We start from the raw sequence: 26,050 nt of genomic DNA, 5'->3' as shown, positions 1-26,050 counted from the left end.
GGGATTAATAGAATGGATCTGATCTTAGAGAATGACTCCCAGAAAACAGACTAATAAACTAGGAGCATTATCTATCTCTGTCTAGGTGCATCCAACTGCAATTAGGCAACATCTCAAAATTACTTTTGATATAGTTCACATCTTAGTTTCCTCATATGGGAAGAACTGGAAAATGGATCCTTAGCTCCCATATAAATACTCAAGGAATTAAGTACAGATATAGTAGGATAGTCTTTATTTCATTTCACAGAAACTACAAAAAATACTAAAGACTCAGAGGGACACATAAACGGATACAGAAAAAAGTTCATAAAGTACTTATTAACTCTCTAGATTCCCCCTAAGAAAAGTAATGAACTTGGGGCTGCTATGGGGCAGCCTTTTGACAAGGCTGTGATACAAAAACAAATAAAAAATTCTGTAGAATTTCTGTGTCGTAATTGGATTGGGTATCTAGGTGATTTCAAATATATTTAGTTTTAAATGATAAAAATAAGAAACTGAAAGAATCCAAAATAGTTTTAAGGCATAGGAGCTCCCAGAAGAACTGTTATCTTTTTTTTTGCTGTGAAATGTAGATATTTCATGGTTTCTATGTTTGAATTTAAACTAGTGCCTTGAGAGCCCAGGACCTGTCACTAGGGGGTTACAAACCTCACAGGAGCTTCTGAGATCTTTCAGACCATTATTTTTGCCTTTGACTTCTATGGCTATGAGTGTTCCTGGTGGGAACTTGAACTTAATTGCTGGTTTATGAAAGATCTTACTGATTTGAGAATGTTTTGGTATAGTCAGGGCAAAATGGACATTACTCAACTAACGTAAAATGGGCCAAGAATCTTAAGGGCTCTTCTGCCTGCTCCAACTTCATAACAGAAAAAAGAAACATCACAGAGAAACTCTAAAGAGCCACCTTGGAGGCTTCAAGTGAGAAACTGGAGGGAGAAATCCTCCCTAGAAATCAATAGGAGACAGGGACGTGGTCAAATTCATTCAGAATGGGGGTGTGTGTGTGTGTGTGTGTGTGTGTGTGTGTGTGTACACATCTTGTTTGCATGTTATGTTAGCCATTAGACTGAGTTTCTTTAGTAGGTATTGTTTTTTGCTTTCTGTCTTCAGCATAGTAACTTGTACATAGTAGGTACTTAATCAATACTAGCTGACTGACAGACAAACAGATAGAGGTTAAGTGACTTGCTCAGGATCGCAAAGCTATGAAGTATTTGATGTTGAATGGGTAGTTGAGTCTTCCTGATTCTAGGGTCAGCACTTTAGTTACCTCCAACTTTTAAAATGAAAGTCTTATCAAAATGCCCTTCAAGCACAGCAGCAGTTGAGGCAAATAGGTGGTGTTATGGATAGAGAGAAGCCAGGAAGATCTGATTTCAAATCCTGCCTCATACACAAATTAGCTGTGTGATCCTGGACAAGTCATTTAACTCCATTTGCCTCAGTTTCCTCATCTGCAAAATTAGTTGGAGAAGGAAATGACAAACCACTCCAGTATCTCTGCCAAGAAAATCCCAAATGGCATCATGAGAATTAAATGAGACTGAAATTTCTGAACAATTATAACAAAATGAGGATGACAACAGCACTTCTCTCATGAGGTGTAAGGAACAAAAGATAATATTTGCAAAGATCTTAGCACAATTCCTGGCACACAGTACCATATGAATGTTTATTCCTTTCCTTTTCTACTGAGGAATTCTTAATTTTAACTCTTTAAGAGTTAAGAATAAAAGGGTTAAGGGGAACTATAGGAAAAATATCCAAGTCATTCAGGACTTTGCTGAAAAGTCTTTTTGAGTAGAAATCTTTTTTGGGTCACAGATTCCTTTGGTCATTTTATGAAGCCCATGGACTTTTTCCAAGTATTTTTAAAAAGCAAATATTATATATATTATATATATAATTACAAAGTCATCTTATTCTACTGAAATATAGTTATCAAAAAATTTTTAAAGATAAAGTGGCAGATCCTAGGTTAAAAATCTCTTATCTAAGCCATCCAGCCCCCTTGTCTTACAGATAAGGGAACAGAGGATTATTGGGGTGTTCAAAGGTACACAGCAGGCAAAAAGCATTTAACTCAGTAGCTTTCATTTATGACTCTTCCATAGCAATTTATTTAATCTGTGTGCCTCAGTTTCCTTATCTATAAGATGAAGAGGTTGGACTCATAAGGTCCATTCTAACATTGAATCTATGACAAATTCGATGGATATAACTGTGGGTCTGGTGACTGGGGGGTGAAGAATATAGTTGGAAATAATATCAAAATAGTGAAGATTAAAGATGCCATCCATAGTGCAAGGCCCAGGTAAGGGCCTTTATTGACCAGAAAGGAGACACAAGGAAAGGAGACATAATGGAAAAACCAAAACAAATTTAGCATTGAAGATAAACCTGTACCTAAAGGAGAGAACCTCCAATACAACAAATCTTATCAGCAACCTCACCTTCCTTCCCAACTGATTCTTTTTCCTAATTCTCTTCCAGATTTCCTGACAAGGTCCCCAGCTCATGGATAATAGCTTCCTTCCTTCCTTGAGCCTGACACCCATATAGTTAGCCGTGGTATCCTTCCTGAAGCACTTTTCTTTGCTCTTGGTAAGGCTCCCCAGTGACACCAGCCCTGGATCCAAACTCAGTTGTTATATATGGTTCTTAAGAGTCTTATGAAACATTGTAGAATACCTGAAAGAAAGTAGTAACACTTCATCCTTTTGTTCTCTCCTACCAGCTTCCCTCTGATGGTTAATGTGTCTTTTTTTTTTTTTTTTTTTTTGCATTTTGTTTTAGTCAGTCCTGTCTGACTCTCCATGGGCCCACTTTTAGGGTTTTCTTGGCAAAGATTCTGGAGTGATTTGTCATTTTCTTCTCCAGCTCATTTTACAGATAAGGAAATGGAGGCAAAGAGGGTGAGGTGACTTACCCAGATTTGAACTCAGGATAATGATGAATCTACTGTGCTTACCTAGCTACCCCATTGCATTTGTATAATTAACCACAAATATAGAGTGCAGCATTTTAATGCCAGGAAATCTCTCAAAATAAGACTCTTAGACCAGTGATGTCAAATTCAAATAGAAAAGGGTCACTAAGCCAATCATAAGGGTCCCTACCACAGCTTATTGACTTAGAAAACTACATACTGTACCAACATCTTTCTGTTCTATTTCTATTTATTTTGTTACATATTTCCTGAATGATGAGGTCCTGAATGGTGGGTGCGGTAGGCAAAGAGAAACTGAAGCACTGAAAAATTGTTCCCTGGGGCAGTCACGAAGAAGGTTCTAAGACCAGTTTAGTTCCATGGTTCTGTGGCCATAATCCAACCAGAAATCTAGGTTGTGCCAAGTCCCTGAGACTATTTTCCCTACAAATACGTTCATGGCCCCGGCCACTGAACCTCCCTGGGTAGTCTACCAGGACACTGACTTGTGGTGTGTGTCCCCTTACCCCTCCCCCATGCCACATGGGGTCTCTCCCAACCCCGCCCTACTTAACCCACCTTTCCTGACCCACTTTTCCTTTTATAGTTAACTCTTTTAGGGGCTAAGTCCCTTTTAGAACTTAGCCTGCCCTAAGGGTATGTCCCAACCTCATGAGGCTCTCAGTAAATGTCCACTTCTACTAAGGAACATGCCCTTTCCATAAAACCCCTTTCTATGCTCTTCCAACTCCATTTCAGATTTACCATTCCTGGTGTCTTTTGTATCTCTTCATCTTGTCTGTAACCTCTTCTAAATGGACCTACCTTTTGCCAAGGAAAATGATCATTATGAACTCCTTGCAGGACTGAACCCCAAAAGGTGGTGTTGACCACCATCTGGTGTCTACATAACCACCTCTGGAGCTAACCAGCCACATCACCTATGGCACTTTAAATCTGGTTCAGGCTGCTCTCTAGATTGCTGCCTTGTCAATTCTGCCTTTCTGCCCTTAAGAATAAGATATTGTTCCTACTTTATTTTCTCCCTAGTATCTCCTTCTATTCCACAACCAGGTACAGTTTCTTGCTAAGAATCCTAAGGATAAAATTATTCTCAAGTACAAATTTCTCAACCACTGAGCATATATTAACTATTGCTTTTGATATACTTGCCACTGAAAGCTTCTTATTTATTATGAGACTTATTTCATAATAAATATGGTTCTTATCACACATCACAAGCATTAACATTTTTCCCCTAGTCACCCGACTTGAAATGTCAGTCATATATGACTCTTCCTTGGCTCTTGCCCTCTGCTGCCAATCAATATCCAAATATTTTTGATTATTCATTTACAGTTTATTATGCACGTAGACTTCCTTCTGCCTTTATTTGTATTTTCATCTGATATCTTGGCTTATGTTCACTGCTGCGCTGAAACACCCCCACCCTTATGTTCTCCCTTCAAGTTCTTCCTGGTCTTCAAAGCACAGCTCATAGATAACATTGTATACAGTGAGAAATAGTTATAAGAATGGCTGTGAATGAATAAGTTTTTTTGTCTATTACAAATACCCAAATTAAGTAAAAGACTTATTTAGAAAGATGCTATCTGCATCCAGAGAATGAATTGACAAATAGAAGTATGTATAGAATAATTTCACACACATACATACACACCCATCCTCCTCACTTCCCTACCCCCATTATTTGTGTCTAATGATAGTCATCTCTAGGACAAAAAAGGGAAGAAAAAAATTTACATGATAATTTTGTTGTATATTTGAAATGAACAGCAGATTGTGAACAGTAGATTTGCAATTTCATTATCTTTTTGATTGTATCATCATGGAAATGCTTGTTTTATTCCATAAATTAAAAATAAAAAATTTAAAAAGAATATTAAAAAATCAAAATCCAGTTCATCTTTTTCCTCCTCTTTGAGAAAATCAGCTCATAGGACTTCCATCCTTTGAACTGCTAAAGCCACTCTTGTATGTACCTCCATCACTTGGCATTTTGGCTATATTGTCTTTCATCTTAATAATCTTTTTATGATGGACAGAAGACATAATAATAATAGCTGGTATTTATATGGCATTTTAAGAATTGCAAAGCACTTGACATATATCATCTCATCTGAGTTTGTCATCAGGAGGTGAATTAGCTTCTTAAAAGAAGAGTTTAAAGAATTCCTGACATATTCAGGTTTTCTTTTAATTACAGGAGATTAAAAAAGGCACAAACCACCAAAGAAGCCAAGCGACCAGGAAACTCCAAATGGAAGCTATTTTGTGATTTCAAGTTTGCAAAGTACTTTACAAATATTGTCTCATTTGATCCTTACAACAATCTTTGTAGGTAGGTTCTAATTTTATCTTACAGTTGAGGAATTAAGTTAAATAGAGATTAAGTGACATGACCATGGTCATATAGTTAATTCTTGAAGTCAGAGTTTAACTCAGGACTTCCTGACTCCCAGTTCAACACTTACTACTTTTTGTATGACTCAGTTACCTGTAGAACATGAGCTTCTCAAGAGTAGGCTGTCAGGGTCTAAGGAGTATACAGAATTTCGCATCTGGTTACCTTTTTCTACCACTCCAAACCCAAATACCTTAGCTGTTCCACATCCTCAATCTCGCTGCCATTTCTTCTCCCACTCTATTTCTCCTGCTCCTTTCTCTTTTTCCCCTCTTCACCTCTTCTTTCTTTTTCATTTGTTCCCTTCTGCTTTAGCTTAAGTTTTGCCTGTGATGTTTACTGGCACAGCAGTCAGAGCCCAAGAGATTGTAGATCTAAGAACTGACAGGAAAAAAGAGTGGATGCTTTAGGGAGAATCAAAAATGAAAACCTTAGGTGGTCTCTGTGCTGAGCCAATTAAGCACATGATAATTCCACATTCACACTCCTGTGGCAATTCTAGCATGAGACATCCCTCCATTAGTAGTAATATTCAGTTCCTAAGTATTCCTTAAAACCAGTCTCAAAGAAATAAGGTAGGCAGATCTATTCTATTATTATTTCTGTGTCAAGGAATTTGACAAGTCTTATAGAGGAACTGCCGGAACCAAACAGATCTCTTAGATCCTGGCAAGCCTTCTGATTCTGGAGAATGGGGGAAAGAAAGAGAATGAAGAATATATTTGTAGTCCTAAAAGTAGGTCCTCATTGCTTTTTCCTTCAAGATCTGGTCAAGTGTCCACCATTACTCATGGCTGACCTTGGGCTAACCTTGGAGTAAAGAGATAGACCTCTGATTCCCAAAAAAGTATTGTTAGGGGTAGTTAGTGTTTTGGGCAGTCAGTGGATGGAGTGCCAATGAAGTTGGGAGACTCATTTTCCTGAGTCCAAATCTAATCTCAGATACTTACTAGCTGTGTGACTCTGGAAAAGTCAGTTAACCCTGTTTATCTCAGTTTCCTCATATGTAAAATGGCAAATCATTCTGGTATCTTTGCCAAGAGAACCTCAAAAGAGGTCACAAAGAGCCAGACATGACTAAAAATGACTATACTATCAAAATAAAAATTATAAATTATTAATTTCCTTTATTCACTTTGGGTTCTCAATTTCTAAGCTTTGCTAATCTGGCAGAGAATACACAATTATTATAAGGAAAAAGAGAAAGGGGTGATTCTGGTTAGGTTCTGGAGAAAAGGGAAGTTGGTGGGCTCCATGATGGTGTATACACGTAAGCTCTATCAGGTTGCTTTGGAACTCAGTGTGCTACCCAGTGAAACTGAAGGCCAGTGCTAAAACACTAATTCAATTTTCCCTAGGAGGGGCTAAAGATGCCCAGGTTTTTCATCCTCTGTGGATTAGCTCCAAAGTGTTGCCAGGGCCTTTGGGGGATGTATGGAGATTAGGGAAAGACAAAGCAAAGGACTAATGGGAAAGGAAGCAGAAGAAGCAAGACTCATGAATTGACCTCGTATTTATAATATTTGTACTTTTTTCAGAGATAGCATTAGAGTATGAATGCTGATAAATGAGATGAGGTGAGATCTTTTAAGACAATTGTGAAAATCGAGTAAGGCTTCATCTACTTCAGAGTTTGAGTAGGCCTGAAGGACTTTAAGCATTGTAGTCAAGGGCATACCTAAGTCCTCTTCCTGTTATTCTCCTATGACATCAGTGTCTTCCTGTTTTGGTCATGTGAAGAATAGATAAGGTGAAGAACTTACAGGAATGTATGAATTCTTTTTCTGTATTTAATTTTCATTATTTCTGTGTTTCCCCTATGATCTGTATAATATGTGCAGGCTCATATCTACTTGAGCCTTGGCCAGCTAGAAACATATTTACTTAACCTGAGCTGATGACATTTATTGGTATTTGACATTTATCGATATTTAGTCTATTAGCTGGACCACTGTCTGCTTGATTAAGCCTGAAAGCCTGACTTTCTATTTCCTAGAAATCAGGAGATTTCAGGAAAACAGAAACCTTCCATTCCAATCTCCCCAAAAAGCAACAACCAATTAGATGCCTCCCCCTCCCCTTCTCAATGCTCTCTTACTTGTGATGTAATTTCTTGTATAAAAGCTATGTATCTTTACTACTTCTTTAGCCCTCCTACCACGAGCTTTCTTTTTCTTATCTCGCGATGGGATGGATCATCCTCTGGAGGTTTTCAATAAACAACTTTTCTGCCTTCTACTGAGTGATATCTGAGTAGTCATTTTGGGTAAGGGTCTTCTACATCCCTCACAGTTGGGGGCTTGTCCGGGATGAGGTCTTTGGGGGAGATGGCTATGTGCACCCTGATAGCCATAGAAACCAGACTTTTATCTTCCAGAGATGAGAACCAGCTCCTCCTGCTCATGCAGAATATAGGGAGTACTTTTAACTTATCAAATTGTTGGATCTGTGGTGGATCCCAACGACTGAGCTAATGGCCATGGATCCTTAGTAACTGATCCCAAATTCATAATGGGACTGATTTCTGGAACTTAGAAGAGAAATATCAGTGACCATTGACAGAAGATAGAAAAGGGAAATACTGCTTAAATCAGACAGGGCAAAGTTTGAAGCTGGGAAATAGTGTATGTGAGTGAACTTAACTCTGGACAAGGTAAAAGACTTTGTCTTTCCTTATCTTGCAGTGGACACCCAAGCCCTCAGGTCGGGCTCTAATCTCTTGCACAATTCTTTACAAATTGCCGGGGATTGACAAAAGGCCTTCTTTTGTCTGGCTCGCTGTCTCTAAGAGATACAAGAAAGGCTTCAAGGATTTGGAAAATTAAAAGTTTTTACCTGTCTAGACTTCAATGGGGTTGGTACAATGTCACCCCAGGGACACCTGGGAAACATGAGACTCTGTTTCTCACATTTTAGAATACCTCTAACCTAATAGATCAATGGCCAGTTGTCAATTGTAGTTGGAGAAGGAGCAGGGTTTATGGAAATGTCAGTATGTTACCTTTGTAGGGGAAGGTCCCTTAAGGACGAGAGACCAGCAATATTGCCCTTTTACAAGGAATAGTTCAGACATATTTTCGGGAGAACAACCTGCTCTAAAGGGTCATTATTGGATCTGTGGCTTAACTGCTGATACTCTCCTACCTCTTAATTGGACAGGAATTTGCTATATTGGACTAATAAGGACAAAATTTTTCTTTCTTCCTGAACAGGCAAATCAATATTTATGATTTGGGAAGAGGGAAACGGGGTTTAGATACCTCCATTACTCAGACTGGAGATGCAAATGGTTGGGGTGACGCCTGGCCTCCAGAGAGAATAGTTAAAAAGTATGAACCAGCCACTTGGGCCCAAGATGGAAGTTGGGGATATAGAACTCCAATATATATGTTGAATAGGATAATTAGGCTTCTAGCAGTTGTAGAGATTATCACCAATCAGACGGCTGAGGCACTAGATCTTTTGGCTGAGCAAGCTACTCAAACCAGAGAGGCTGTTTTACAACATAGACTTGTGCTGCATTATTTGTTGGCTGAGTAAGGGGAGTTTGTGTGAAACTAAATTTGTATATTTGTTGTATAAAGATTGATGACAATGGAAATCTAGTAAAAGAAGTCACTAAGAACATTAGAAAACTTGCTCACGTTCCTGTACAGACCATTCAATACTTCCTGCTGGTCCTGGCTTGGGGGAAGCTGGTGGAAGTAGCTCCATTGGTTTGGCCTTATAGCTCTCAGTAGTGTGATATTACTCTCTATCTGCATACCTTGTTTGATCTGATTGATAACCAGAATAGTCCAAACCTCATTATCTAGAATGATTAGGTTGGAAAAGAAAGCTGAAGGGTCTTTTACATTGATGGTGTTGAGCTGGTGGTTCAAGAGGACCAACAGGAACCAGAAGGGGATGAGGAATTCAATAAAGAATATGAAGTTATGTTACAAGAATTTGAAGAGATCTCCATGTACAAATAAGAGGGGAGACTATATGAGATGAGGTGAGATCTTTCAAGATAGTTGTGAAGATTGAGTAAAGCTTCATCTACTTCAGAGTTTGAGTAGGCCTGAAGGACTTTAAGCATTGAGTCAAGGGCATACCTAAGTCCCCTTCCTGCTATCCTCCCATGACATCCCTGTTTCTGTCAAATATGGGCAACTATGTACTTATTGGTCAAGTTCAATTTCTTGGGTAGTTCCCGATTTTAGAATGTAAGATCCTCAGCCAATAAGGATGAGGATCAGTGATAGGAGGGTTTATTTGCCTTAGGAATTAAAAGTGTTGACATTGCCCCTGATGGTGCTTCTTCCCTTCAATTGTCTGCTCGATGGTAGGACACTCTTCTCCCCAGAATGTATAATAAACTTTGCTTTGCTTCTAGAAATCTCTCCAGCTTTTTTTATTAAATGGTGACCCCTCACCATTTCGGAACCACACACTGACAAAAAAAAGAAAGAAAAAAATACAGGAAGAGAAAGCAGCAATCCCTAAGGAAAAAAGTCTACAAGGCCAACAAATACATTTAAGAATCAATGTGAAAAGTGCTGTAGAATAGAAGTGGTGAGTGGCACTTACTAAGAATGTTGACTACTCTGTGCCACAATTTGGCTTTAAAAGAGGTGGGCAATGAAAAGTCAACATTTTAGAGAAAGAAATGGGGTAAGAAAAAAGTAGATCATCTTTTTGTCCCAAGAGGAAGCAGGAATCTAAATTTTCCACAAGAGACCATTATAGGAATTGTGGGAAGAGATGCCTTGTAACTGAAACACCACATGGATCAGGGTCTCTTCTATAAAGACAGGTTTTGCAAAGGGCAAAATTTATTTGGTCTAGCATATATTTGGCACTCTAAACATAAGTTGAAAGTAAGATGGATGGAAAAATGAATGAATGATTACAGTGACTTCTAGTTATTAAATCTGGAAACCACAAAATCTTAAGGAACCTAAAAAGTCCCCAGTCTGTCTCCTGTGGATCAACAGCAAATAAGATATCTCAAGACAGGAATATGATATAGAGGAAATAATTACAGCAAGTTGTTCTCTTATTTCTTTCAAAATCCTTCATGATTGATTGAGTTTCCTTCCTCATTGGTAGAGAATACATCCTATTCACTAACTTGCCTGAGGAAGTCATTTAATCCTTTTAAATTTTTTCTTTCTCTATAAAATGGGGGAAATAATGCCTACTCTTTTTAGACTATGATGTTGAAAAAGATTGAAGGCAAAAGAAGAAGGGTATGGCAAAGGATGAGATGAATAGATAGTGTCGTGGAAGCAATGAACATGAACTTGAACAGACTTTGTGAGAACATTATTTGTGAGATAATGGAGGACAGAAAGGCTGGTTATGCTATGGTCCCTGAGGTCACCAAAAGTCAGATTCAGCTGAACAAATGAACAACTCCTTCTATCACAAGATTGTGGTTAATCTCCCATGAGCTCACATATGTTCAAATGCTCTGAATGTTGTTGGACACTAGAAATATGGGTGCTAAAATTGAGAAATTTTAATAGATGGAGATTGAAGGTTTGCTCAGATATGGCTCTCTTAGTAGTAGCAGGACTAAAGCACAGGATTATCTTAGGGAAGATTATAGTCTTATGAAAATTGGGTGAGGATTAGTTTCCAGATTGCACAAAACTTAAAATTAGAAAATGCAGAGAAATGAAATTGAAATCTAGGAAATGAAACCTAAAGGAGACAAAATTTTTAGAGAGAAGTCATAAATTAGAATAAGAAAGATACTATAAGATATAATAGGAATGAAGACTCACAGGAAGGAATTAGGCTGTCTGGGTAAACTGTAATCTTTGTAGTAGCCAAACAATGGGGAGTCAAGGGAGGGACTTGCATTTGGAGGACAGGCATTTTGTATTGCTTTTAAGTGTCCCTATTACCTTAGACGTTCATTTTTGCAAGAACATAAAATAAAATCCCTTACTGACTTTTTTAACGGGCCTACATAATTTTTGTTTTACAATCTTTAGTTTCCAAGATTCAAAAGCTAGATCTTATTAGTCAAGGTAGAGCTTAATCAAGCACCAAGGAACTGATTCAGATTAAATAAACCCCGAGAGACTACCAGAAAAGCCAGACTATAAATTCAATTCATAGAGAATAGGCAATGTCTGACAAAGCTATGATAAACTTTTTCCACAGGGAATGTAGCAAGTTCATTTAGAAAACGAGCAAAATTACAGTAAGTTGTCACATTAAAGGGGAATGGGCAGTATGTGTGAGTGAAGATGCTGAGAGTAAAAAACATAGTTTTAAGCAGTATTTCTGTTGGAGTTTCAGAAGTGCTAGATTCCAAAAATATATTGGGGCTCCAGGCTGGTATCACAAAAAAAGGGGACAAAGACTTTGTTACACTTTAAATAGCAGGCTAAATCCATAAGGGCTTTCTAGCAAAAAAGGGTTTTAGCAATTAACAAAGATAAGACAAGTTGTCTAGCAATAACCAAGAGAAAGCCACCATAAAGGAGAAGACACCATGAGGTGGTTTTACACCATTGACTAGCAGGCTAACCCTAAAAAGGATTTAGTATCCTTAAAGAGTTAGCAAGTTAGTGAGGTACAGTTAAGTCCTTTTGTAGAGGAAATATAACCTCAGAAGGTTGGCATTACATCTTGGCTTTATGATTGAATAGATTTATGATGTTGTGTCAAAGCAATGAATTCAGCTAAGAATTCTACCAGAGACTTCAACCAAGGGTGTGGGACTTTAGACCCAGTTAAAATCAAAAGGTTAAGGTAATCAGAGCTTCTCCCTGCTGGCCTAAAATTCAGACTCCCTTAGGCCTGGTGGCTCTTACTCTCTGGATCATTATTACTGGCTCTAGACTGGCATGGCTGGTCTAATTGGCTTTAGCTGTAGCTCAGGACTTCCAAACTTATCTCCCCAATATAGCAAGGATCATAGGCATATATCATCATGGCTGGCAATATATTTGATTCTTAACCATTGACCAGGCTAGTGAAACTAATGAATCTCTTATTAGGATAATTTTTTTTTTTTTTTAAGTAAAGGAAATAGTAAATTTCAGTTAGAGTTAGTGGAAAACAAAAATATCATCTTCCCCATCCAGATTCACCTATTATCCTGAAATCAATTTATTTATGGACTGCAGCTTAAGAAATCTTATTCCCCAGCAGTTAGGTAGGTGGCACAAGGATGTAGCACTGGCCCTAGAGAGAGGAAGGGTCTAAGTTAAAATCACTAGCTGTGGGACCCTGAGCAAGTCTCTCAGTCAACCCTGATTTTCTTGGTCTCCTCCCCCCAAAATGAAAAATCCCTATTCCAAAGAATTGGTACTAGTTACATAAAATCTATATTGAGCAGACTGCAAAACCTCTACTCTTTGGGTCTTATCTTTGGGCTTCTCTTAAGGCTTCAAGGCAGACATTGTCAGAAAGTTCCTTCAAATTTGGCGATTCATCATGTGACAATGATACATGAAACTAGGTTTCAGATTGGTGACCAAGTTGTTACTCTCAGAGGACTAATGACATCCATGATGCCTTCCCTGGATTGCCTGTGAATTGGATTTAGGGGAGAATGACCTGCAGTCATCAGTTTCCCTCTCTCCTCCAATGTCTAGAGCAAGACACAAGCCAGAAAGATGGGTGCTGGCCCAGATGCAGTGGATGACCTTGGTCCTTCTAAATGAGGTCTTCTCACCTCTCAGTCAGTCTGGGGCAATGCCCACTCCCAGACTAAGGACTAGGTAAGGATTTAGACAAAAGATGGTCCAAACTACCTAGGTGTTCCAGCACAAGGGACTAAATATAGAAGGTTGACTTCAATGAACAGTCTTTCAATATTACAAAGAATTTGGACTAAAGTGGAAGGCCAGTACTGTTGCTTTAAGAAGTAGGTAAAAGCTGAGGAAAGATTTAGCTCCCTCCACTCACCTCCAACTTTCTCTAATTAGCAGCCAACTGCCAGTAGTTACTTGTATATGATTTTTTTTTTTTCACCATTTCCTTAAGCTGTTTCTATTTACTGGTTTCATGTAAACATGTTTTTGATCCATTGAAGCAATTTTGTATTGTGTATCTATATATTAACAAGGAGGGCAAAATGGAAGACTCAGCAAGATGAAAATTAACTAAGTAAGAGACTGAAACATGCAAAATGCTAGACAGGGTGGAAGTGAGGCAATCTTGGTAAGAGAGTAAGAGGTTGAAGAAGGGCCCAATAGCTAAAAATGAGAAGAGAATCTTGTGTTTATAATTTTATGAATTACTTTTATTTATAAACTTTTGAAGAAACTGAGACCCACTTGGACTGAGATCTATTTATTTACTAAAGGCTAAGGAGTGAGCTATTGCTGCAACTAGAGTCGAGGTGTTAAAGACTTTAGGAGTCTGGTAAACTTCCCTACTGTGAGCTATGGTGGAAGAGGAGATGGAGAGATGGAGAACAAAGGGAAGATGACACCTTCCAGTTGAAGAGAAAAATATGGTCTGGAAAGAATCAATTCCTTTCCTTTTTCTCCTGGGAGAAGATGGAAGAAAAAAAAGTTGCTGGCCAAACTTTGCTCCACAGTGACACCTGCTGTTTAAACAAAATTCATTATTACAACTTTCATTTGAATGAAAATCAATTTAAAATTAATATATTTGAATACATTAGGCTTGGGTCGCCTCGAGAGCAAAGACTGCTGCATTTCTTTTTCATTCTCAGTGTTAATAATGCTAATAATGAATATTACTACTAATAAAAATAATAAGTAACATTTACTTAGAGCTTACTATGTGGCAAGCATTGTGCGAAGTGCTTTATAATGATCATTTCATTCGATCTTCTGGGGCTGGATTTGAACTCAGCTCTTGCTGCCCAGGCTCACCCTCTCACCACACCATCTTGAGCTTAGCGACGCTAGCACACAGTAGTCATCTAAATGCTTGTGGACTGGTTGTCATATCAGTAAAGGGGACAATTTCCCTGGCACCAGAGACAGAGGACGTCGCTCTGGGCCCTCAGATATTGCCCCCAGGGAGAGGGAAGCTGCTAGGATGGGTGCTGCTGGGAAGTTCGGGGTGTTAGGCCAGCATGGAAAGGAGTGTGGGGGGCTGCGGCTGGGGAGAGGGGTGCTTATCTAGTAACTTCTTAATATTATTGCTCAAGAGGTTCTAAGATCATGCTTCTACTCAAGGAGTACAATTGAAAATGCAACACTTTAAAGCCATTATTTTAAATTCCCTATCCTATATTTTGGTGCTCTGCCAAAGTGACAACTCCTTTATCTTTTCTTGTCCTTTTTTCATTCTTCCTGATTTTTCTCCTCTTGATCTATTTATACTTTTTTCCATTCTTAGTCTTTATTCTGCTTCCATCTTTTCTTCTCTTTTTTGCACTTGCTTCTGACTTTGTGGTAGCAACCCCACTGTCCTCAGAGCTCAAGAGATTTCTAAATCCTGACCTAAGTAAGTGACATGGATAGATAAAGTGATTTCGAAGAATTAAGAATGACTCACTTGGCAAGAGTCACTTTTTTGTGCTGAATTGACTAGGTAATTTATATTTACATGTTCTGCCTTCCAATGTCAAGCTTCCACCATCAGACACCATGCTCTTACATCGGGGCTGTCTCGTGAAAGGTGATCTTAGCTACTTACAAAGAAACAAGGAGGGGATGACCACTGCTAAACCTCCACATTTCTGTGTCAATGATTTAGAAGAGTTCCGATTGTGTGGAGGTGGATCCACAGGGCACAATTCATCACCGAGATGCACAGATCTATATCAAACTCTTTTAAAGGTATCTAATTCAGGGGATAATTTAAGAGGAAAGATTAGTGTAGTAGTCTTTTGGGCACTGATGATGGTGTATGCTATCCATTCCCTGTCAGAGACCTTACCGACACAAGTTTCAGAAACAAATATACATTTGTATGCAATGTAGGAATTTGTTTTGCTTAAGTAAACATATTTGTTATACAAGTTTTCTTTTTTTTTTTTTTTAATGGAAGTGGAAAAGTGAGAGGGAGAAAAAAGAAGGAAGACACAGGAAAGAAGAAAATTTTGAGTTCAAAGGAAGAATTTTTTTTTTTTAATGGATTCAGTATTAAGCAAAAATATGTATAAATGAAGTATGGTAAATGTTTCCTTTGTGTTCCCAGAAAGCACCCGCGAATTATAGAGGAGTAAGGCAAAAGGGTATGAACTGGATATCATTGCTTCTGTGAGGTTCTTTGAGAGTACATGACAAAGGCAAATCACAGCTTTAGAACCAAATCAAGGGTCTCTGGAAATGGCTAGACATTCCATGGTTGGTGACTGTCCATTTGGTTCATTCTTAAAGAAAGATGTACTAAGAATCAATAACAAAGAAATCAATTAAAAAATGCATGCAATTTACCAGCTGGGGGAATCACCTTTCATAAGGCAAATTATCTACATATGTTGCTAATTATATCAGTGCATTCTGTTAATAGGTTGAGATTTTCTTTAACATTAAAATGGAGGTCCAGAGCACACAACCATATTTAGTATAACTAATCAGCATTTAAGTAGTGAGAAAGAAGCAGCAAGAGCATGTACCAGTTATCATTGGACATTGTTGAGTGTTCAGATAGAGCTAAGTAATCGATAAGTATTTATTAAGCACCTAATATGTTCCAGGCATTGTGTTAAATGTCAGGAACACAAAAAGTAAAAAAAAATTGCATTCTGTTCCCAATGAGCTTATTAGTTCTAGTGGGTAGGCAATTGTGCAAAGAAGTTAATAAGAACAATAGTAATAATAGGTCATAATAAATAATAGTTAATAATAAAATAATAGTAATGATAGCTAGCATTTTTATAGTACTTTAAGGTTTGTGAAGCATTTTGCAAACATTATTTCATTTTATTCTTACAACCTGCGAGGTAGATGTTGTTAATTATCTTCATTTTACAGATGAGAAAACTGATTAAGTGGCTTGCCCAAGATCATGGAAGTATTAAACATCTGAAGTAGGATTTGAACTCAGTTATTCCTGACCCCGAGTTCAGCACTCTCAATTATCTCACTTAGCTGCCTCCAGTGACATATGTGATTCTTAAGGTACCCACAAGGAATTCACTTGAACAGAGAGATAAGTAAAAGTGGCTCTATGCTCCCAAAATGGCCTAACCAAATTACATGGCTTCCCCTTTTTATATCCTCACATACATCATGTCCACAAAGTTCACAGGAAGGACTTGGGATGGTCTTGTTTGACTGCTTTTTTCCAATTGGAATGTTAACAAAACTTAATATAATAAACTGTATTATAATTTTGATAGATACAAATTACTTCAGTCTAGGTAGGGCTGTGTCAGGCAGCATTGTCCTGAACTTATTAGGCCCATTCTATTGCAGGTATACTCTAAAAGTTCCTGAAGGAAAGACCACTTAAAAGTATCTTGAGGTCAAAATCTAGTGTCAAGTATTCAATTGTACTGTGATAAGTCCTAGATAATGCTATAAATGACAGGGTCTAGAAAAGGGAGAATGGGTTGCAAAATAGAGACGATTCCATGGAAATGAGTCACTAAAGCCCTGGACTTCTCACATTGAAAGTTTCTCCTTTCCCACCCCATCCCCATCCCCCAACTTTAAGAGTTGTTTTTCTTTATCACTTTTTCATATTTCATATTTTTATTTTATTTATCTGTGCTACAGTGAAAAGACTCTGGAGTCAAAGGACCTGATAATTATAACCTGTAGCTAGGCAAATCATGTAATCTCCCTCACCTTCTCATTTTTCTCATCTGTAAAATGAAGGGGGTTGTACTAGAACTCACCTAAGGTCTCTTTCAACTCTAGATCTATAATTTCATTCTTTTCTGAAAAACTTTATTTAGTAGCTCTTATCTGGGATCCATTTAAAAACAACAATAACCACAAACACAACTATACTGGGAGTATGTGAGTTATTCAAATGATTATATGCATGAGGAATTTTAGTAGATGATTTTCATGAATGGTCAGAGCAAAAACAAATTCACCAGCTACATTGCCTGGATTGGAGAATCTCTCTCTTTCTCTTTCATGATATTTTATTTTTTTCCCCATTACTTGTAAAAATAAATTTAACATTATTTAAAAATATTTTTCACTTAATTTGTTAGATTTGATTAAATGGAGTGATGTAAAGAACGTGCTCTGTAACCTATGCAGTGATAAATTTCAGCCATAAGCATTATACAGATATGTCATGCTTTTAGAAAACTCAATATGCAAAATTAAAAATTTATAGAACAGAAAATTTGCATTCCAAATTCTTTCTCATTCTTTCTCTCCTCTCTCCTCCTCCATGTGATGGTAAGCAATTTCCTATAGGTTTATGTACAATCATACATTATATTTCCATATTAGTGATGCTGTGAAAGAAACCATATTAAAAAACCTAACCAACCAACCAAAACACTAACAGAAATAATAAAAGTGGAAAAAGTATGCTTTGATATACATTTAAACTCATCAGTTCTTTCTCTTCTGTGGAGGTAGATAGCATTTTTCAACACGAGTTCTTTGGAATTGCTTTGGATCACTGTATTATTTAGAATAGCTAAGTCTTCACAATTGATCATCATTGCTGTTACTTTAACTAGACTGGCCTTTGGATAACAGACATGCAGTTTGATTCTTAGACTGCACTTGAAGATTTTCTAGCATGGTATGACCTGAGAAAATCCAGCATGTATTCACTGGCATAACTTTTCAGGGACCAAAGATACTTCAATGCAATTTTTTGTTCTCAATCATGTTCAACTCTTTGTGGCCCAATTTGGTGTTTTCTTGGCAAAGATATTGGAGTGGTTTGCAATTTCCTTCTCTATATTACAGATGAGGAAACTAAAGCAAATAAGGATTTAAATGACTTGCCCAGGATCCCCCAGGTAGTAAATGTTCGAGGCAGTATTTGAACTCAGGAAGATGAGTCTTTCAGATTCCAGGCTTGATACTCCATCTGCTGTTAGCCTTCTGTTGCTTCTTTCATTGCTTCTTCTTTAAAGAAACAAAAACAAAAACTGCTTCCTCCTTACTACTTGGTTCTTTATATCTTTATATCTTTTTTTTCTTCTAATTTTTACTTTTTCAGGCTTCCCAACTCCCTTTCCCTATATGTATTACCCTATTCTCATCAACCTTCCCTCCCCTTTCTTCTCCTTACCCCTTTGAGAGTAGGGACTACCCTTCCTTTTTAATTTATAACCCTATCACTTAGCATTATGTTCTTTGCATAATAAACACAATGCTTTTTCATTCATTCATCATTCACCTTATGTATTTTCCCCTCTTGGTCTCTTTATTTAACTATCTTGTCTTAGAGATCTTTGTTTTCTATAGTCTGTTTATGACTCTCACTGCTATAAGTCACTGGCTTTGAAATTTTTATTTAATCAAATGTTACTATTTCGTGTTCCTTGGAGAAATCCCTAGTAGTCAAAAAACATCTTTCCAAAAAGGCAGCAGTTTTATTATTTTCAAGGGCTTATAAACTCCAATCAAAAACAAAGATTTGATTCCATTTTTCTTTAAATTTGACATTACTTTGAGTTTACCTAAGTCACTGGAAATTTCTCATTTTAGCTGTGTACTATAAGTGACTGAATTTAAAATTTCTCATGACTATCAAGTAGGACCCTGTACTTGAAGGCCCAGAGGGCCATCAGTTGTGATGGACCCTCTTCTTTCAGACTTCCTTTCTAAGACAAATGATTTGTTCTCTCATCATTAACCAATTATTGAATTAGGATAAAGGTTTTTCCCGTTATTTCCTCATTCAGAAATCCAGTCTTATAGGCTACTTGGACAGTCTTTGAAGAACAGGGCTAATATGAGATGAAATCTTGGATAAATCCATAAAAATTAGATCTTATCAAAAGGTAAAGAAATTCTAGTTTGGGTGAATTAGTGGATTCCAGCCAATGTTTTAGTCAGACAGCTCTGCATAGAAATGGATTCCCCCTTTTGTCTAGATAACCTTAGGTGGTATAGGTGAGTCTCGTTGTCTAAACATGAGTGGTCATATCCCCCAGGCCCTCATTAGAATAAGCCAACTTCTTATTAACCAGTCAGACTTGATTTCTACCCTTAAGAAGGCCCACTTTTCCGAGGGCATATAAATCACACATGAAAGGTCTTTGGTTTAGGAGAGATAGCCAAATGACCATACTTTTATTAGTCACTCACTAGCATAATAAGATGATGTTATTTGCCCAGAAACTATATTTCAAACTTTTTATACTTCACATTTCAATACTACCATCACTTCTAGATATCCTATTAAACTTTAAGAGATTTGAATTATAGAGGGCTCCACATGTCTCCATTTGGATTTCTGGGGAGGATGACTTTTATTTCTCCTCTTTGGGAGTTCTATTTGGCTATCTGATAAGGATGACTTTCTTACCCACAAATATATCTTTTGTGATTTTGACTAAAACATACAGGCAGTCAAGTAAAACAGTACCTCATTGACTGGGGGGATTGCTAAAACAAATTGTGATACATTAAGTTACTGATAGATTAAAATGTTATAATATAAGACAAATATGAAGAATTTAGAGAATCTTGGAGGGATACATCTGAATTGATGCAGAATAAAGATAGCCGAACAGGAAAAACAAACACAATGATTACAATAATGTAATACCAAAAGTAAGAACAAAAAAATGTAGAAATTAATTGTTGTTTATTTATAATCAAGTTGAGATGAGAAAATCTGCTTCTTTCTCTTCTTTCCAAAGATGGGGAGCTAAGGGTGAGGAATCACGCATATACTGTCAGATTCAAATAATGTACTGATTTTAATAAACTGTAATTCTCTCCTTTAAAAAGTTTTCTTATAAAGGCGGAATTTCTTATGTAGGGGACAAATATATTCCAAAATGAAGGTGATATGGAAACAAAAGATGTCAATAACATTTTCAAAGATTTTCCAAAGTAGGGAAATCAGTTAAAACCGAATCCTTTCATTTTTCTTGTTTTTAAGACATTACTGGGTTTTCACTACCCCAGTTTGTATAGCTCCTCATTTATCTCAGTTGAAATTTTTTTTATTGTTATAAGGTATTATTCTATAAGGTTAAACTGTGTTTGGTAGTTCAAAACTGGGGTCATTTCAAGAAGCAGATAAAAATTTTTTAAAATTCCAGACCTCTATGGGGATTACTTATGCTAAAATGACCCTCAGAAAAAAAAGTTTCAAAATAAGACCTATCGAAGTCTTACAAATTATTTTAAATATTTTATTTTCCTCAATTATATGTAAAAATAATTTTAACATTCTTTTTCAAATTTTGAATTCCAAACTCTCTCTATCCCTTTCTGCCCCTCATTGAGAAGACAAGTAATTTGACAGAGGTTATACACGTGTAGTCATTCAGTTTATAAATTAAAACAACAGAGAATGTTAAACATTCTCCCTAACACTCACTCAGTACCCCATTGTACCAGCCTCCATGTCCTTATAAGATCACCTAAATCCAGCCACAGAATTTAAGACAGATATTTTCTTCCTGGTGAAGAGGGGACCCTGGAACTCTGAAAATCCTTGAAGGAGAAAATCTCCTTCAATTCTGCCTCAGTGAGGGGCCCTGTCCCAAGGACAAACAGTATCATCTTTGTTATTTGGGTGGAGCCAACTCAGTCCTGAAACTCATTGAATTCAATTCAAATTCCAGCTCCAATGTGAAATCCAGCTAGGACCAACTTGGGGCTCCACCCATGAACCCCCTTCAGCTTGTAGCCAAAGCCCCCTATTATAAAAGAGCCAAACTAAAACCCTCTCTTTGAAGATGTTCCAAACATGCCAAGGAGCCTCTGCCCACAGGAATACTCTTTTTCAGTGCCATCCTGTCTTTCTCCTTACCTATTTCCCTAAATAGACTTTAACCTTACTTCCAATCCCCATAATAAACCTCTTTTATCAATCTAGGTTTTTGGGTCTGTAAATTCCTTTACAGGGGATCTCTGAGCACCAGAAGGGAGTTCCCCAAAACTCTCTACCCTTGCGCCAAAGCCTACCCTGAACCCTGAACCTGCCACTAGACCTCATTTAACTCTCTGATCACCAGAGACCCTAATTTCATTTGGGTACCCCAAATCTAAACCTTGTCATTTGGTTCCCTGACCAGGAAAATCCCCCAAAACTAGACATAATTTGGCAACTGAAAGGAACCCCAATTTTTTCAGGACACTCAGAACCAATTTGGGTTTTCAGCTGTTGGTGCAGTATTCTTCCAGGAAGAATACCTGCGTTCCTTCTTTTGTCTCGCTGTTTCTAAAGGTAGTGGGCACCCACATCAGGTCTGGACTGTGAGCAGTATTCTCCCGTGTAAACTACTTGCATTTTCAGACAGAAAGGCCTCTTTTGGTCACAATCTATTTTTAGAGATAGTGGGACCAGGAAATCTGAAACTCTGGACAAGTTAAAAGACTTTTTTTTCTTTCCCTATTTTGTAGCGAATCTAGATAGAGGTGCTGCAAGAATTTGGGAAAACTAAAAGCGTTTACCTGTCCACAATCTAGACACACCTCTGCCTCTAAAAATCCTTCCTTGAGCAGAGATGCTTGGCTTGAGGAAACTCCTTCTGCCCCTCCAGAGACAAAGGACCTTCTTTTGCATCTCAAGGCATTCCTAAACTTTTTTTTTGTCACCTTCTCTCAGGCAAGAACTCTGAGACAGGGGAGGAAGTGTCTCTTTAACACCCCCTCCCCCCCACCAAGGAGACACTTGGCCGTTCTGGGGACCCCACCCCTCTCAGGGGTCCCAGGCCAGCGCTCTCTTAGATCTGTTCTGGGGAGATAACTGGAGAAACGTAAGAGGAGCCGTGTTTGAGCCCTTCTCGCACTCCACTGTTAAACGCCATGGAGTCTCCCAAGGTCTCCTGCCACGAGGAGAAAGGTCACTGAATTGGGGTGAGCTTGGAGACATATCTCTACCTATGGAGGCTACTCCCTGGACAGGGGTGAGCTGTCTCTCCTTCAGGTCTTGCTCTCCCAGCAAGATCTGGGGGCTTAGATGAGCTGCCCCGCCATTCGGGAGGCATCGAGCTGGGTAAGATGGCATCTCTTCCTCTCCCTCGCTCTGGCCTCTCCCCTCCCCTCCCCCCCTCTCCGTGTTCCCCCATGGAGTGGGGGGTGTAGAACTCGAGGCCTGTTTCAGACCTCTCCCAGGTGGCATGGCAACCTGCCGTTTAAATGCTCCTAACCAGCCCCTTATTTGGGTTACTATACATTGGGGAGATGGGGGACTCAATCTTATCTTCTCAAATCTCTGGAAAAGTTTTTCATAAACTAAGGAACATATTCGGCAATCTGGACAAGCGGGCCACGCCCCTCCCAGACCCTTTGCCTGGCTCTTAAATGAGCCACAGGGCCCAGCCCTCAGGAAGCTCGTCCCATACATTTTAAAACAGAACTCGGTTTCCCTAATTTGGTCTTCCTGCCTTAGAGCAAAGCCTCTCGACGCAGCCTTTTAACTGTAGAAGCCTCAAAATTGCACTTTTGCATGCTCATGGGGCTGTCCACAAAGACAGGGTGGGGGAGGGGGTGGTGATGTAGGGGAGATGTAGAGGGGGAGGGGGGGATAGGGTTCCAACTGCTCTGGGTTTTTTTTCCCCTAGCTTCAGGGCACTCGCTTAAACTTTCCTCAGCAGCTCCTGGAGAGATGAATAGCCTAGCTAAACCAGGCTATGTCTCTCTTTCTCTCTCTCTCACTTTCCTACCCAACCTTACAGGTGGGGACTTTTTTGCTCCTAATTTTCTCAGTCCCAAGACCTTTTGCTCTTAGCACACTCTCTCCTATTTTTTTCTGGATTGGCATTCTATGCCCCTGCTGACAATTAAAGGTTTGTTTTCTAAGCTCCAACTCTGGCCAGGTTGCAGGTTCAAGAAAGACCTTTGGAATGATGGCTGGGGTATAAAATTCTAAATCAAGGCAAATTAAATTGTTAAGAGAGTGGAGATGGCTTCTTTCTTTCTTTTCTCATTCCCTGACTGCAGCAGAAAATGAGGAGTTAGACACTGAGGGAGACACTGAAACTATTTGAAAACTCCTTAACCACTTTTAATTCTGTGAACACCTTTAAAGGGAAGAAGTCTTTCCTGTTGTCTTTTCTCTCCCCGGCAGGATTCCCTTGTGGGGATTCCTGTGGTGTCTCTCTCTAGGCTTGTTCTCTATCTATAGCTGGTCAGGGCTAATTGAGGGTTCTAACTCATCAGGCAGGATGGCCATACCCTCTTTGGACTCCTCAGCATAAAGCAGTTTTTGAGAAGATCACTACTCGATGTAATTTGGACTGATATTGGGGAGTGAGAAACTGGTTGAATTATTGTTAAAATTTTAACTAAACCAGTGTTTAAGATTTGTTAAAACTGGGATTTGTTCATTATTAATCAGAGAAATACAAATTAAGACAACTCTGAGATACCTCACACACCTGTCAGACTGGCTAGAATGACAGGGAAAGATAATGCAGAATGTTGGAGGGGATGTGGGAAAACAGGGACACTGATACATTGTTGGTGGAATTGTGAACACATCCAGCCATTCTGGAGAACAATTTGGAACTATGCTCAAAAAGTTCTCAAACTGTGCATACCCTTTGATCCAGCAGGGAAACTACTGGGCTTATATCCCAAAGAGATACTAAAAAAGGGAAAGGGACCTGTATGTGCAAAAATGCTTGTGGCAGCCCTGTTTGTAGTGGCTAGAAGCTGGAAAATGAATGGATGCCCATCAATTGGAGAATGGCTGGGTAAATTGTGGTATATGAATGTTATGGAATATTATTGCTCTGTAAGGAATGACCAGCAGGATGAATACAGAGAGGACTGGCGAGACTTACATGAACTGATGCCAAGTGAAATGAGTAGAACCAGGAGATCATTATATTCTCAACAATGATACTGTTTGAGGATGTATTCTGATGGAAGTGGATCTCTTCAATAAAGAGAGCTAATTCAGCTTCAATTGATCAAGGATGGATAGAAGCAGCTACACCCAAAAAAAAAGAACACTGGGAAATGAATATAAACTGTTTACATTTTTGTTTTTCTTCCCGGGTTATTTATACCTTCTGAATCCAATTCTCCCTGTGCAACAAGAGAACTGTTCGGTTCTGCACACATATATTGTATCTAGGATATACTGTAACCTATTTAACATGTAAAGGACTGCTTGCCATCTGGGGGAGCGGGGGAGGGAAGGAGGGGAAAAATTGGAACAGAAGCGAGTGCAAGGGATAATGTTGTAAAAAATTACCCTGGCATGGTTCTGTCAATAAAAAGTTATTTAAAAAAACAAAAACACTGGGATTTATTAAAACTGTTTAACTATTGCTGTATGTTTGAGGGAAACTTTAACTATTGCTATGTGTTTGAGGGATTTTTAGGAAACTTACTAGTCTGTTATGTATATGAATTTTGATTCACTCTTGGGATTTATACATGGAATGGTAATTTGATAATTTCTTTTCCGTGTAAAAAAGGGAGCAAGGAAACTCATTGAAGCTGGTCAGGAAATTGGGAAACTGATGTATTTTTCTTAGGCACTTCTGCGCTGTCTCCTATTTCATTAGTTCAGATTGAATTGGAAATTATTTAACTCCTTGCTTAAAATTTACTAGACTATGATTTGCTGGTTATGTTTTAACTTTGAAATCCCTTATTCTACTGGAATTGCCCTGGCAGACTCAGTTTTTGGGATTATTCTTTAGAAACAACCAGAAATCAGACACCTGTTCTGGGACCGGCAGTCTCTTTGATCTGTTTCTCCACTCCTGTTACCTCAGTTTCTTAATTTCTATTTCAGCCTTTTGATATTGTGTGGGTCAGAAACCATTTAATAAAAAAAACTGGAGGATCTCTAGAAGCAAAGCAAAGTTTATTATAGGTTCTCGAAAGAATCGGAGTCCCACCCATAGAGCAGACAATCAAACGGAGGAAGCACCATAGAGGGCAGGGTCAAGGCTTTTAATCCCTAATGCAAATTCCCCCTCCCACTACTGACCCTCATCCTTATTGGCTGAGCATCTTACATTCTAAACGCAGGAACTACCCAAGAAATTGAACTTGACCAATAAGTACATAGTTGCCCATATTTGGTTGAAATAGGGAGGATAACAAGAAGGGAACTTAAGTATGCCCTTAGGGGGATAACAGGGAGGAGACTTTAAGTAAGCCCTTAGGAGAATAGCAGGGAGGAGACTGTAAGTATGCCCTTAGGGAGATAACAGGGAGGAGACTTTAAGTAAGCCCTTGACTTAATGCTTAAAGTCCTTCAGGCCTATTCAAACTTATTTGAAATAGAAGAAGCCTTACTCGATTTTCACAACTGTCTTGAAAGATCTCACCTTATCTCATTCAATATCAGGATTCTAATAGTTCGGGGTTGCCTGCCTTGGTCTAACTGCATAATCTGCTCAGAAATCTGTTTCCTAGTAGTAGCTCCTGTTCCATAGAGAGGGGACAGATGGAGCTACTCTAGGCCCCACTTTTTCCCTCTTTTGGAATCCCTGGCAGACTTGGGATGCCCTCTTAGGGCAGCAGAACTGTCTTGAACACTGCTACTCAGCAGAGTCTGAGTTTAATGCACAAATGACCACAGACCTCAAACTGTCCATCTCTGGCTGAGATGTTCCCCAACTGCAGAGGAACTGAATAGGAAGGCCTGTGTGTCTCCCTAAATGAGGAAGGCTGTTT

Source organism: Antechinus flavipes, chromosome 2 (genome assembly GCF_016432865.1).
Source record: "Antechinus flavipes isolate AdamAnt ecotype Samford, QLD, Australia chromosome 2, AdamAnt_v2, whole genome shotgun sequence".
NCBI classification, from domain to species: Eukaryota; Metazoa; Chordata; class Mammalia; order Dasyuromorphia; family Dasyuridae; genus Antechinus; species Antechinus flavipes.
The sequence above is the reverse complement of the archived record's forward strand: the minus strand, read 5'-3'. Positions refer to the sequence as shown.